Source organism: Triturus cristatus, chromosome 8 (assembly GCF_964204655.1).
Source record: "Triturus cristatus chromosome 8, aTriCri1.1, whole genome shotgun sequence".
Taxonomy (NCBI): domain Eukaryota; kingdom Metazoa; phylum Chordata; class Amphibia; order Caudata; family Salamandridae; genus Triturus; species Triturus cristatus.
This window is the reverse complement of record NC_140591.1, coordinates 1,396,678,578-1,396,693,231: the sequence shown is the minus strand read 5'-3', so window position 1 is coordinate 1,396,693,231 and position 14,654 is coordinate 1,396,678,578.

Genomic DNA, 14,654 nt, shown 5'->3' with positions numbered 1-14,654 from the left:
AATGAGATCGTTGTACAGGCGCACATGGGGTATTTTGGGTCCAATATGGGTTTCTTGCAGCCCATGTGTATTTCTCCCAGACTAAGAGATGCAAGTGCTTCCTGTGTCTCATCAAATTGTCTCATGTAGGGGGTGGTTGGTGCGGGCAAGGCCTACATGTTGACACCTGAAATCTCATTGCTCGGTCTGGACAGTGAGTGATGTTTGTCTGGACATACACTCAAGGTGCAGTGACCCATTCATGTTGGGCATGTCTTTAAGTATTACCTTTGCAGCATGTGCCTCAAGTTCATGGAGATGGTCCCTGCTCATCCCTAGTTACGGCAACGCTGTGTGATGCAGATGCAGTGCTGGATTGTCCCCAGAGCCTGGCTCCTCTGTCCAAATCCATATCATGTCATTTGCAAATGTGTCATGCTCTCCATAGTTTCTCAGTGGCATGGTGAGTGAACCAACTGTGTGTTGCAGGGCCTATATATGTACCTTGTATTGTAGATGTTACTCATCTTTCTTTTCAGGCTATGCACTGTAACCTATGTAGATTTGACTCATGTGACATATGTATACAGGTGTCTGATTAATTCCTGTTTATTCACCTTGCCCACAGCATCGTCGGGGGACACGGATGGAGACACCGGCACGGACCGTGCGGAGGGACCGAGCACCAGTGCCAGCAGTGACATCTTAGCTGGCACATCGAGTTGAACTGAGGCCGAGGGGAGTGAGCTGAGGGCCTGTCCACTGCCACCACAGAATATGAAGCTGACGGGTCCGAGGCTGAGCTCTCCGAGGGGGCGGAGGCTGCTCCAACAGCTGACAGCAGCACAACATCTCTCCCCGCCCCCTCCATTGCCATCACCGGCCTCCCACTTGCTCGTGTCCCTTACCGGCGTGCTAGGTCACCTCGTGTCTCCTTCCTGCCAGGCACCGCACCCCTTGCCCCTGTCTCCACTGCTGCCGCCAATGCCGAGTCTGTGGACATCCTGCGGCAGTTGCAGGTTGGTCAGGCTGCAATGCTTAATGTCCTCCATGGCCACAGCCGCGTGATCAACAACATGGAGGCATACTTGGAGGGCATTTCAGCATCGCAGGCTGACCAACGCAACTTGCTGCGGTCTATTGACTCGACACTGACTGCAGCAGTGGGTCTCCTGCAGCACTTCGTCCCACCCCCTACCCATGCCCCATCCACACTTCCCACTCCCATGCCTGTCCCACATACACCCAGACGTCAGCATGCACACACCCCACCAGACACAAGCACCACACCAGCAGGGAAAGACAAGCGCACACCTCCTGGCACGCACACACAGTGTGAAGTAGGCACACCCACTGGGTCGGGGGCAAACGTAAGACACGCAGCCAGAGTGGGAGTCCGCATTCTGCAAAATCCACTCCCTCCAAATCCACTCCCCTCTGCTCTCCTGGCCAAGAGTTGGACACAGCGTCAGTCCTGCCCAGTATGTCAATCAGCCCCAGTGTGGCACCACCCCGCAAGCGGTGGAGGCAGGACACCGCCAGGGGAGTTGAGCCCCCCCCCTGTCCACACCCTCCACCAGTAGCGCTGCGACCCATCCCTCCGACCACCCCCCCTCCTTGGGGCCTGTGGTTCCTTCGGGTGCAGGGGAGACGCTGGGCGACCTGGCAGTAGTGTGCAGCGCCGTGCTCCAATCCACCTTTGGCGCTGCCCCACCCCCTGTGTTGGAGTCATCCGTCCCTGCACTCACAACACCTACCCTTGCCCCTCCTGTCCCTGCGGTGCCTGGTCCTTCCCCCCAACATGATGCCCCCCCCCTGTGGAAGACAAAGGAGTCTGACTGTGCAGGCAAGCTAGGGGACACACGTCCCACTGTGTCCCCCATCCGGATTTGAGTCATGGACTGCCCTATGGGCCTTGTATATATTGACATTTATGATGATTATTACTTACATCCTGCTGAATAAAGCTATTTGTTTTTTCCATGGAACACTACTGTTTATCTGGTATTGCTGTTGGTGGACCTGCTCCCTGATTTTGGGTGGTGATAATGTGTTGGGTGTGTGGGAAATGTAGTCTTGTGCTGGTCATAGGGTGGACCCTGGTATCTGTGTGCCATCACAAGCTGTTGGCTAAATTACTTTGTTCATGTAAGCAGTTACTGCATGGTGACATCGTCCCAAGGTGTGTTCCTTCCTCTGTGTAACCTGACATCTTCCCTGCAGGGTGTTTCCAATATGTGGTGCTGAGCTGTGTCTACATCAGCTGGGTGTGTGACGGACTCCTTCAACTTTGCACATGCATGCTGAGCGATGTCTCCACCTGCATCATTCGTGGCATCCTTAGTGGTCACTGTACTTGTGTATGTAGACTGTTGACATGACTTCATGTGGACATGTTCTCTTTTAGGCACTATGCATGTGTGTACTCCCAGCCTCACACACATGTGGTACATGTACTGCAGGGTCTTTGTGCACCTGACTGACATTTGTGGGCATTGTATCTGTGGGTACTCCACCCTTTGCGTTCCATGGGCACTGCTGGGAGGACTCTACACCCACCCCTCCTGTGTCTGGGCACTGCTGGGAGGACTCTACACCCACCCCTCCTGTGTCTGGGCACTGCTGGAAGGACACTACACCCACCCCTCCTGCATCTGGGCACTGCTGGGAGGACACTACACCCACCCCTCCTGCGTCTGGGCACTGCTGGGAGTGATAGGCACCCACCCCTCCTGCGTCTGGGCACTGCTGGGAGGACTCTACACCCTCCCCTCCTGTGTCTGGGCACTGCTGGGAGGACTCTACACCCACCACTCCTGTGTCTGAGCACTGCTGGGAGGACTCTACACCCACCCATCCTGTGTCTGGGCACTGCTGGGAGGACACTACACCCACCCCTCCTGCGTCTGGGCACTGCTGGGAGGACTCTACACCCACCCCTCCTGTGTCTGGGCACTGCTGGGAGGACTCTACACCCACCACTCCTGTGTCTGGGCACTGCTGGGAGGACTCAACACCCACCCCTCCTGTGTCTGGGCACTGCTGGGAGGACACTACACCCACCCCTCCTGCGTCTGGGCACTGCTGGGAGTGATAGGCACCCACCCCTCCTGCGCCTGGGCACTGCTGGGAGGACTCTACACCCACCCCTCCTGTGTCTGGGCACTGCTGCGAGGACTCTGCACATACCCCTCCTGTGTCTGGGCACTGCTGGGAGGACTCTACACCCACCACTCCTGTGTCTGGGCACTACTGGGAGGACTCTACACCCACCCCTCCTGTGTCTGGGCACTGCTGGGAGGACACTACACCCACCCCTCCTGCGTCTGGGCACTGCTGGGAGGACTCTGCACACACCCCTCCTGCGTCTGGCCATGTACGCTCCATACATACACGGGTGGGGGTACGGTCCGTACATACACTGTTGGGGTGGGGGTACGCTCCATACATACACGGGTGGGGGTAGGGTCCGTCCATACACTGTTGGGGTGGGGGTACGCTCCATACATACGCGGGTGAGGGTGCGGTCCGTACATACACTATTGGGGTGGGGGTACGCTCCATACATACACGGGTGGGGGTACGGTCCGTACATACACTGTTGGGGTGGGGGTACGCTCCATACATACGCGGGTGGGGGTAGGGTCCGTACATACATGGTTGGGGTGGGGGTACGCTCCATACATACGCGGGTGAGGGTATGGTCCGTACATACACTGTTGGGGTGGGGGTACGCTCCATACATACGCGGGTGAGGGTACGGTCCGTACATACACTGTTGGGGTGGGGGTGCGCTCCATACATACACGGGTGGGGGTACGGTCCATACATACACTGTTGGGGTGGGGGTACGCTCCATACATACGCGGGTGGGGGTACGGTCCGTACATACACGGTTGGGGTGGGGGTACGCTCCATACATACGCGGGTGAGGGTACGGTCCGTACATACACTGTTGGGGTGGGGGTACGCTCCATACATACGCGGGTGGGGGTACGGTCCGTACGTACCCGTGCCCACGCTGTGGAATGCTTGTGCGGCCCGTACCCAGGCCTTTGGCACATGGGTACGGGCCGTACCGCCATTGTTGGGGTGACGTGGGTGTGGGCGTGGTACGACTCGTACCCACGCTCTTAAGGCGTGGGTACGTACCTGTATTGTTGTGTTGCCAGTTCGCGTCGTCGCCCACTTCCGTTGTGGCGGACGCTGGCGTTGCTGGACACGCCCCCACCCCCTCGAAGTGACCAGGGCCTGGAGGTCAGGTATGTCCAGGGCATGTGTGCTGTGTGACTTGGGTGGGGGTTTTGTGTCCTGCCCCTGCCCCCCCCCTTTGCCCCTGGGTGTTGTTCTGACCTTCTGCGGCGTCTGCGTCGGTACCTGTAGAGGAGGTCGACTGCTATGAGGGCCGGGATGACACGTAGGTTCGGGTCCATGTCTGTCCGTCGCGTACAGGTGCTCCTTGTGCGCGTCGTCCTGATTTCCCGGCAGTTTTTGGCTGCCGGAAAATAGTCTCCGTGCGGGGTGACGTCGGTGCCAATCGTACTTCCTGGTTCATGGTACGCAGGCTGCATGCGTCCCGACGTCACGTCGGCGCTTTTCCGGATGTCATTTGTATGTTTATTTTCCTCGGTTGGTGTTTTGTACGAATCGTACGGAAATAGTGTTTCCGTGCGAATCGTACTTGCATGTTTGTGAAGTTTTACAACCGGGTACGAGTCGGACGGAGAAAACCCTCCGACCGACGGTTCGTACCCGGTTTTTCCAGGATCCGAATTGGCACCTCTGTGTCCAGATGTAAAAAATAATTTGGACTTTGAACTAAACCAGATAGTGGACGAGGGGCCTCAGTACTTTTTTATGAACCGGGGCCTATATTAGATTCATTATTTAGGGAATCGGTATTCCTTCTGTCTCTTGTTTTAACTTCCAGTTAGTCTATGTCTCCGAGGCCACTCAATGCCTCGTAACGATTTGGATGGTACCAAGGAGGGTGCAAAATATGCTGGGGTTCTTGTCTCAGAGTCACTGATACAGACACCCACTCATAGACCCACTAAGACACTCACATACACACTGCCAGACCCACTCAGATACTCATGCACTCACTGACAGATCTACTGAAACACTCACAGACCCACTCAGAGACTCATACATGTACTTATAGACTCACTTAGATAGTGATGTACCCCGTGTGATATACATAATCACTTATATACATATGAATTTTGAACGTGATTGTGTCTATTGAATGTCTGCTTTTGTTTTGCATATTTAAGGTGTATTCGCAAATGTTGAATTTTAACACAAATATATATTTTAAATGAAAATGGACAGGATTTGGGAAATATGGTATCTTTGAGAAGAGCTCTTGTGTTGATTGTGTGCATACGGCAGCTATACATAAGACAGAATGCAGAGTTTTAAACTGCTGGGAAACACCCTGTTGCCTTCGTCTGTGATGTGAAGTCCATCACTTCTATAGATTCCATACATGTCAAAACACAAGTTCCTCTTGTAGATACAGTCCATGCTATGGTCTCTGAGGAATGCAGAAACAGTTTTATTAACATGTTTCCTGGCTTTGACTATCTGTGGATAGAATTAATTTGACCATTTCTACCTTTGGCATATGTTGGAGTACAATAAGACAGTGTGAGGGAAAAGTGTCATTAATTGTGCAAAGGTATCTTTCATTAGAGAGTCCAGTGAATCCCTAATAGGTATACAGAGGTAAAAGCAGATATTGTTAATGTTCTTTTTGTGGTAATGTGGGCGAGCAGTTAGACTTATCAGAGGGTAGTGCTAAGCATTTGGTGTCACACACAGAGGCAATAAATGAGACACACACTCAAGAATAAATCCGCGACCAATTTATAAAAAGAAAGCAAGAATGCAGTTCTAAGTACTTTTGGAGTTACAATTTTTCAAAGTTCATAAAATATATCACTTTTGTGTGCAATTGCGCACTATAGGAAACAATGGTAGAAAAGTAGAAAGATGCATAGAAATTGAGGCAATACTTTCACAAAGTTCACCTTCTTGTTTTATGTCGATTTCAGGGCCAGGTCTAAAGTTCCAGCAGGAGAAGTTCGGGAGCAGAGTGCTGAGAGTCTTGGAAGCTGGTTCGCAAAGACAAAGTGGGCAGCATCAAATCACACTTCACAGATGGACTTACAGGTAAGATTGGTAGGTCTCCTTGTAGGGAGGCGGTTGCAAGGGCCTAGGGAACACAGGAGCAGGGTTTGTTGGTAGGTGCTGGGGACAGTGGAGCCGGGTACAGAGTAAACAGGTCGGCCGGGCATCGTGCATCTTAGGGTCCTGGTGGTCAGAAGCAGGCAACTTGGAGAGTCGATCTGAGGACAGCTGGTCCACTCAGGAAGAGAGACTTGTGTGTCATTCTGTCCCTCAATGAGTGGTTGCTTCTGGTGTTTTGGGAGTCTGGTGTGGACTCTTCTACTTGGTTGTCACCGCTGGGGGTCAGGTAACCCAGGTATTGGTACGTCACGGGTCTGGTAGTTCCTGGTGCCTCCAATCTTGGTGGAGAGACAGATCTGACCCTCTGGAGCTGTTGTACCTTTTCTAGCTTCGGTGCTGCATCAAGATTATCGAGAAGCAGCAAGTCGACAAAATAGACATCACAGAATCGGTTCCTGGGGTGTGCAGGGGAGTGATACCTTCACTCCAAGGGAGCTTCTTGGTGATTTCTCAAAGGCTGGAGGAGCTCTGGGGTTCTTGGAGTCCTTTCATGTTTCTGGATGACACAGCAGTGACAATTGTGGAGTCCTGGTTGCAGCTGGCAGGGTTTGGCGTCTTTTTCATCTTCAGCAGGGCTTCAGTTCTAGAGCAGCAAGTCTTCTTTGTACTTTTCTTCTTTGGTCCCATGAATCTGAGTTTCAGGTCTTGGGAAGCCACCTAAATACTGAATGGGGTACTTCCTTTAGGGTGTCTACACCCTCTAGTGAACACTTCCTCTCAGAAGAGGCACTACGTTAGCCCTGACTAGAGTTTTTCTCACCATATCAAGAAGGTGGAATTTGAGGATAGGGGTTCATCTCGCCTGCCCCGCTCTAGGGTTGGTGTAGGCTAAGTGGAGACTCTCCTACTCAGCTAACTAATTTTCCTACCTTTCCTCCCACCAAAAGGGAGCAGGAAAGGGGGCTTGGCCTCCATTACTATCTGGAGGTGCCTGGGGTGGATTTACAAGGCGGCATTGCCTTTGAAGCTTCCCGTCCAGGAAGGCCACCCAGCCCTGGAGGAGGTGTGGAAACACCTCCGCCCACAACAGGTTTTGTCTCTGTCCGCTCAGAGTGCAAACTCCCACCCCAAGAGGTCAGAAACATGTCTGGTGGTGGCAGACTCATGTAAACCAGTCAGGAACCACACCAGGGTTTGGTAAGTTTTCAGGGGACTCTCTACAAGGGTCTACTGTGTGAATGTATTAATAAATCCATTCCTGGCATCAGTGAGGATTTATTAAGACAAGCTGTTTGGAACCAAACATCTTAGAAATCAGTGTAGCTTTCACGGAGCTAGGAAACTCGTATTGACAAGTATCCATCCCATGCACTCTTTATGGCTTCCAATGACATCACAGAATTGACAGAACATTGTAGGGGAATATCTGCTCATGCAGATATGCCCACACATAGGATACAGAGCACCAAAGGCCTGCAGCAGGGGTGACTTATCTATATCTTATGCAGCGCATGGGAGGCATGGAACACAGGGTTGCATGCCATGTCGATTCTTCATATTTTCCTGCCGCAAGACACGCAGCCTGCAGTTGCAGAGTGCATGGTCTTGGTAAGGGAGGTCCAAGGTGTGGCACAACCAGTGTTACAGCCCCAGGGGACCCTCTTCAGTACCCAGGCCCTAGGTAAGGTACCAGAGGTACTGTTTACTAGGGACTTATAGGGGTAGCTAAAGGTGTGCCAGTCGTTGTACAGTTTTGGGGAAAGAGACTTGGCACTGGGAATCTGGTTAGCAGGTACCCAGGGCACTTACAGTTCAAAATCGCATCAGGCAAAACATGGGGGCTAACCATGAAAATGAAGCACTTTCCTACATGACCCCCCAAATGAAAGTGGCTAAAACTAACCTTTCGTTAGAGAGTCTTCGTCGTATAAGAGGAAGAACCTTGAAAGGCCATCTGCATTGGCATGGTCAGTCCCAGGTCTGTGTTCTACTTTAAAGTTAATTCCCTGTAGAGACATGGACCACCTTAACAGTTTGAGATTTCTCCTTTCATTTACATGAGTCATCTGAGAAGTTGGTGGTCAGTTTGGACAGGGAAGTGAGAACCAAACAGGTATGGTCTCAGCTTCTTCAGGGACCAAACCACAACACGGCTTCCCTCTCTATGGTACACCAACACTTCTCTTTGGAGAGAAGCCTCATGATTATAAAATCAACAGGTTGGTCATGGTCATCATCACTCGTCTGGGATAGGAGTGCTCCTAACCCATGTTCAGATGCATTTGTCTGCACTATAAATTGCTTGGAGTAATCTGGAGCTTTTATAATGGGTGCTGAGCATATTGCTTCTTTCAAGGTGTCAAAAGCCTTTTGACACTCACTGTCCAGTTTACCTTTTTAGACATTTTCTCAGAGGTCAATTCTGTGAGGGGGCCACAATGGACCCATATCCCTGCACAAACCTCCTATAGTATTCAGTCAAGCCAAGGACTGCCCTGACTTGGGTCTGGGTAGTTGGAGCTTCCCAATCCAGAATAGTCTGGATTTTGGGCCTTAGTGGCTGAACTTGGCCCAAGTATACAACCTTGCCCTGCCCTATCTACACTATCTATCTGCCCTATACACTTACTTGCCTTGATAATGAGGCCTGCTCTCTGCAGAGCCTCCAGGACCTTTTGGCGGTCAGGTGATCTTGCCAGGTAGTACTAAAGACAGCGATATCGTCAAGATATGCTGCGCTATAGGCTTACAATTCAGCAAAGACTTTGTTCACCAATCTCTGAAAGGTGGCAGGGGCATTCTTCAAACCACAGTAATCTGGAAGTGCCCTTCTGGAGAGGAAAATGCAGTTTTTTATTTTGCTCCAGGAAGCAGACCTATCTTTCAGTACCCTGATGTGAGATCAAAGGTACTCAGATATGTGGCTGCCCCCAACTGGTAAATAAGCTCATCGGCTCCTGAGATTGGGTATGCATCTGTTTGAGGGTCCTATAGTCCACAAAAAACCTCACTTCTTTCTTTCCACCCTGGGAAGAAGGCTTGAGGACCAACACATCTGGGCTGGCCCAGGGGCTTTCTGAGAGTTCAATGACACCCGACTCCAGCAACTTGCTTACCTCAACTTTGATGCTTTCTTTGACGTGATCAGACTGCCAGTATACTTTGTTTTTGACTGGTATGACATCACTACTGTCCACCTCATGTGTACACCATTTAGCCTGGCTAGGGGTCAAGGTAAAGAGCTCAGCAAACTGAGTCAGGACTTGCCAGCAGTCAGTCTGCTGTTGGGCAGTGAGGGTGTCTGCAAAGACCACACCATCAACTGACCCATATTTGGGGTTGTGAAAAAGGAGATCAAGGAGTGGCTCACTCTCTACCTCCTGGTCCTCATCTGTGGCCATGAGCATGGGCACATCTGCCCTCTTTATGGCTTCCAATGACATCACAGAATTGACAGAACATTGTAGGGGAATATCTGCTCATGCAGATATGCCCACACATAGGATACAGAGCACCAAAGGCCTGCAGCAGGGGTGACTTATCTATATCTTATGCAGCGCATGGGAGGCATGGAACACAGGGTTGCATGCCATGTCGATTCTTCATATTTTCCTGCCGCAAGACACGCAGCCTGCAGTTGCAGAGTGCATGGTCTTGGTAAGGGAGGTCCAAGGTGTGGCACAACCAGTGTTACAGCCCCAGGGGACCCTCTTCAGTACCCAGGCCCTAGGTAAGGTACCAGAGGTACTGTTTACTAGGGACTTATAGGGGTAGCTAAAGGTGTGCCAGTCGTTGTACAGTTTTGGGGAAAGAGACTTGGCACTGGGAATCTGGTTAGCAGGTACCCAGGGCACTTACAGTTCAAAATCGCATCAGGCAAAACATGGGGGCTAACCATGAAAATGAAGCACTTTCCTACATGACCCCCCAAATGAAAGTGGCTAAAACTAACCTTTCGTTAGAGAGTCTTCGTCGTATAAGAGGAAGAACCTTGAAAGGCCATCTGCATTGGCATGGTCAGTCCCAGGTCTGTGTTCTACTTTAAAGTTAATTCCCTGTAGAGACATGGACCACCTTAACAGTTTGAGATTTCTCCTTTCATTTACATGAGTCATCTGAGAAGTTGGTGGTCAGTTTGGACAGGGAAGTGAGAACCAAACAGGTATGGTCTCAGCTTCTTCAGGGACCAAACCACAACACGGCTTCCCTCTCTATGGTACACCAACACTTCTCTTTGGAGAGAAGCCTCATGATTATAAAATCAACAGGTTGGTCATGGTCATCATCACTCGTCTGGGATAGGAGTGCTCCTAACCCATGTTCAGATGCATTTGTCTGCACTATAAATTGCTTGGAGTAATCTGGAGCTTTTATAATCACTACTGTCCACCTCATGTGTACACCATTTAGCCTGGCTAGGGGTCAAGGTAAAGAGCTCAGCAAACTGAGTCAGGACTTGCCAGCAGTCAGTCTGCTGTTGGGCAGTGAGGGTGTCTGCAAAGACCACACCATCAACTGACCCATATTTGGGGTTGTGAAAAAGGAGATCAAGGAGTGGCTCACTCTCTACCTCCTGGTCCTCATCTGTGGCCATGAGCATGGGCACATCTGCCCTCTTTATGGCTTCCAATGACATCACAGAATTGACAGAACATTGTAGGGGAATATCTGCTCATGCAGATATGCCCACACATAGGATACAGAGCACCAAAGGCCTGCAGCAGGGGTGACTTATCTATATCTTATGCAGCGCATGGGAGGCATGGAACACAGGGTTGCATGCCATGTCGATTCTTCATATTTTCCTGCCGCAAGACACGCAGCCTGCAGTTGCAGAGTGCATGGTCTTGGTAAGGGAGGTCCAAGGTGTGGCACAACCAGTGTTACAGCCCCAGGGGACCCTCTTCAGTACCCAGGCCCTAGGTAAGGTACCAGAGGTACTGTTTACTAGGGACTTATAGGGGTAGCTAAAGGTGTGCCAGTCGTTGTACAGTTTTGGGGAAAGAGACTTGGCACTGGGAATCTGGTTAGCAGGTACCCAGGGCACTTACAGTTCAAAATCGCATCAGGCAAAACATGGGGGCTAACCATGAAAATGAAGCACTTTCCTACATGACCCCCCAAATGAAAGTGGCTAAAACTAACCTTTCGTTAGAGAGTCTTCGTCGTATAAGAGGAAGAACCTTGAAAGGCCATCTGCATTGGCATGGTCAGTCCCAGGTCTGTGTTCTACTTTAAAGTTAATTCCCTGTAGAGACATGGACCACCTTAACAGTTTGAGATTTCTCCTTTCATTTACATGAGTCATCTGAGAAGTTGGTGGTCAGTTTGGACAGGGAAGTGAGAACCAAACAGGTATGGTCTCAGCTTCTTCAGGGACCAAACCACAACACGGCTTCCCTCTCTATGGTACACCAACACTTCTCTTTGGAGAGAAGCCTCATGATTATAAAATCAACAGGTTGGCCATGGTCATCATCACTCGTCTGGGATAGGAGTGCTCCTAACCCATGTTCAGATGCATTTGTCTGCACTATAAATTGCTTGGAGTAATCTGGAGCTTTTATAATGGGTGCTGAGCATATTGCTTCTTTCAAGGTGTCAAAAGCCTTTTGACACTCACTGTCCAGTTTACCTTTTTAGACATTTTCTCAGAGGTCAATTCTGTGAGGGGGCCACAATGGACCCATATCCCTGCACAAACCTCCTATAGTATTCAGTCAAGCCAAGGACTGCCCTGACTTGGGTCTGGGTAGTTGGAGCTTCCCAATCCAGAATAGTCTGGATTTTGGGCCTTAGTGGCTGAACTTGGCCCAAGTATACAACCTTGCCCTGCCCTATCTACACTATCTATCTGCCCTATACACTTACTTGCCTTGATAATGAGGCCTGCTCTCTGCAGAGCCTCCAGGACCTTTTGGCGGTCAGGTGATCTTGCCAGGTAGTACTAAAGACAGCGATATCGTCAAGATATGCTGCGCTATAGGCTTACAATTCAGCAAAGACTTTGTTCACCAATCTCTGAAAGGTGGCAGGGGCATTCTTCAAACCACAGTAATCTGGAAGTGCCCTTCTGGAGAGGAAAATGCAGTTTTTTATTTTGCTCCAGGAAGCAGACCTATCTTTCAGTACCCTGATGTGAGATCAAAGGTACTCAGATATGTGGCTACCCCCAACTGGTAAATAAGCTCATCGGCTCCTGAGATTGGGTATGCATCTGTTTGAGGGTCCTATAGTCCACAAAAAACCTCACTTCTTTCTTTCCACCCTGGGAAGAAGGCTTGAGGACCAACACATCTGGGCTGGCCCAGGGGCTTTCTGAGAGTTCAATGACACCCGACTCCAGCAACTTGCTTACCTCAACTTTGATGCTTTCTTTGACGTGATCAGACTGCCAGTATACTTTGTTTTTGACTGGTATGACATCACTACTGTCCACCTCATGTGTACACCATTTAGCCTGGCTAGGGGTCAAGGTAAAGAGCTCAGCAAACTGAGTCAGGACTTGCCAGCAGTCAGTCTGCTGTTGGGCAGTGAGGGTGTCTGCAAAGACCACACCATCAACTGACCCATATTTGGGGTTGTGAAAAAGGAGATCAAGGAGTGGCTCACTCTCTACCTCCTGGTCCTCATCTGTGGCCATGAGCATGGGCACATCTGCCCTGTCGATTTACATGTATCACCCTCTTGAGATGTCTGCATGTGCCAAGGTCAACTGACATGGTTGGAACACTACCATAGGAGCCTTTTGATCATACTAGAGTTTCTGGAGCTCTTGCCTGGCCTCAAAGTTTTGATTTGCTTTTTTCATATTTTAGCCATCCTGGAATGAAGGCCATGTACATAATACACAATGTTCTGTTTTGTTTCCTAGAAAGGGTCTCTCCCATCCTTCCTTGACAAGGCAGAAGGATCCTCTTACTGGGTGCCCAACAGACATTCAAAGGTGATAAACCCTACTCTCTTTTGTGGCACCTCTCTGTAAGCAAAAAGCAGGGAAGTAAGTAGAATATCCCATCTTCTTCTGAGTTTTTCAGACAGTCCACCAATCATTCCTTTCAGGGTCTTGTTAAAGCTTTCAACAAGCCCACTTGTTTGCAGATGGTATAGTGTATTGAACCTATAGGTCGCCCACATCCAGTCCACATATGCTTCAAGTATGCAGACATGAGGTTTGTGCCTCTGTCTGATACTACCTCCAAAGAAAAGCAAACCCTGGTAAAAATACCAAGGAGGGCCTTGGCCACTGCAGGGGCAATGGTGGTCCTTAGGGGAATTGCTTCAGGGTACCTGGTACATGATCCACTACCACCAGAATGAATGTATTCCCTGATGCTGTTGGAGGATCAAGGGGACCAACAATATCAATCCCTACCCTTTTGAAGGTACCCCAAACACTTGAAGTGGAATTAAGGGGGCCTTCAGGTAGCTACCTGTCTTGCCTCTAGCCTGACAGGTGGAGCAGGAGTTGCAGAACTCCTTCACCTTCTGGAATATTCCTGACCAGTAGAAATGTTTAACTAACAGACTACATATTTTGTTCAGGCCAAGATGCCCAGCTAGGAGAATGTCATGGGGCAATGTTAGGTGAAACTCACTAAACGTCTGAGGTACTGCCACTCTCCTAGTGGCACCAGGGTTGGGGTCTCTGGTCTCGGTGTATAGAGTCTCTCCTCCCAATAGGTCTTGTGAGAACCACTGACACTTCCCTTTTCCTGATCAGCAGCTCACTGTCTCAGGCTTTCAAGAGTGAGACAGTTTCTTTTGTCCCTGGCACGGATCTTCCCTAGAGGGTCCCCCTGGTCCTAGGGGCTCTGCCATGTAAGGTCCAAGCTCCTGAGGCTCAGTTCCCTCTGGGGCGGACAAGTCTTCTCCATAAGGTGTCTGTTTTTAAGCAGGTTCCCCAGTCTTCCTGCCTTTCTCTTGGAAGGTTGGTCCTTCTTTTCAGGCTCCAGTACTTCTTTTTCACCTTGCGATTTGCTTTGTGCCCTTGTTTTTACACACACCCATTCAGATATTCCCAGCATTGCTACATGGGTTTTCTTTTCTAACTCAGCCCATGCTGAGTTCTCCAAATAATTTCCAAGCAGACACTGTGGCAGAAGACATCACTACCCTTTTCAGGCCACTAACCCCTCCCCAATCTAAAGTCACCAAGGCTAGTGGATGTTCCTTAGCCTGATTGTCAGTGATGAGGACTATATAGGTCAGTCCTAGGAGCTATTGATTTGGGTACACCAGTGGCTCAGCCACCATGGTGATGCTGGCACAAGTGTTCCTGATAGCTTCTTCTCTAACCTCATAAATATTTGGCTCTTGTCTGTAATGCTCCAGGTTACTGGGCCAGACAGCCAGGGTAGCTATATCCACCCCCCTCTGAGACCAGGGTTGCCTCAGTGAGCACCTTGACCTGGTCAGGGCTCCCCTGTGATCCCATCTAGAGACTCACAACTGTATTTACTGCTGGTGGATAGAGGCCT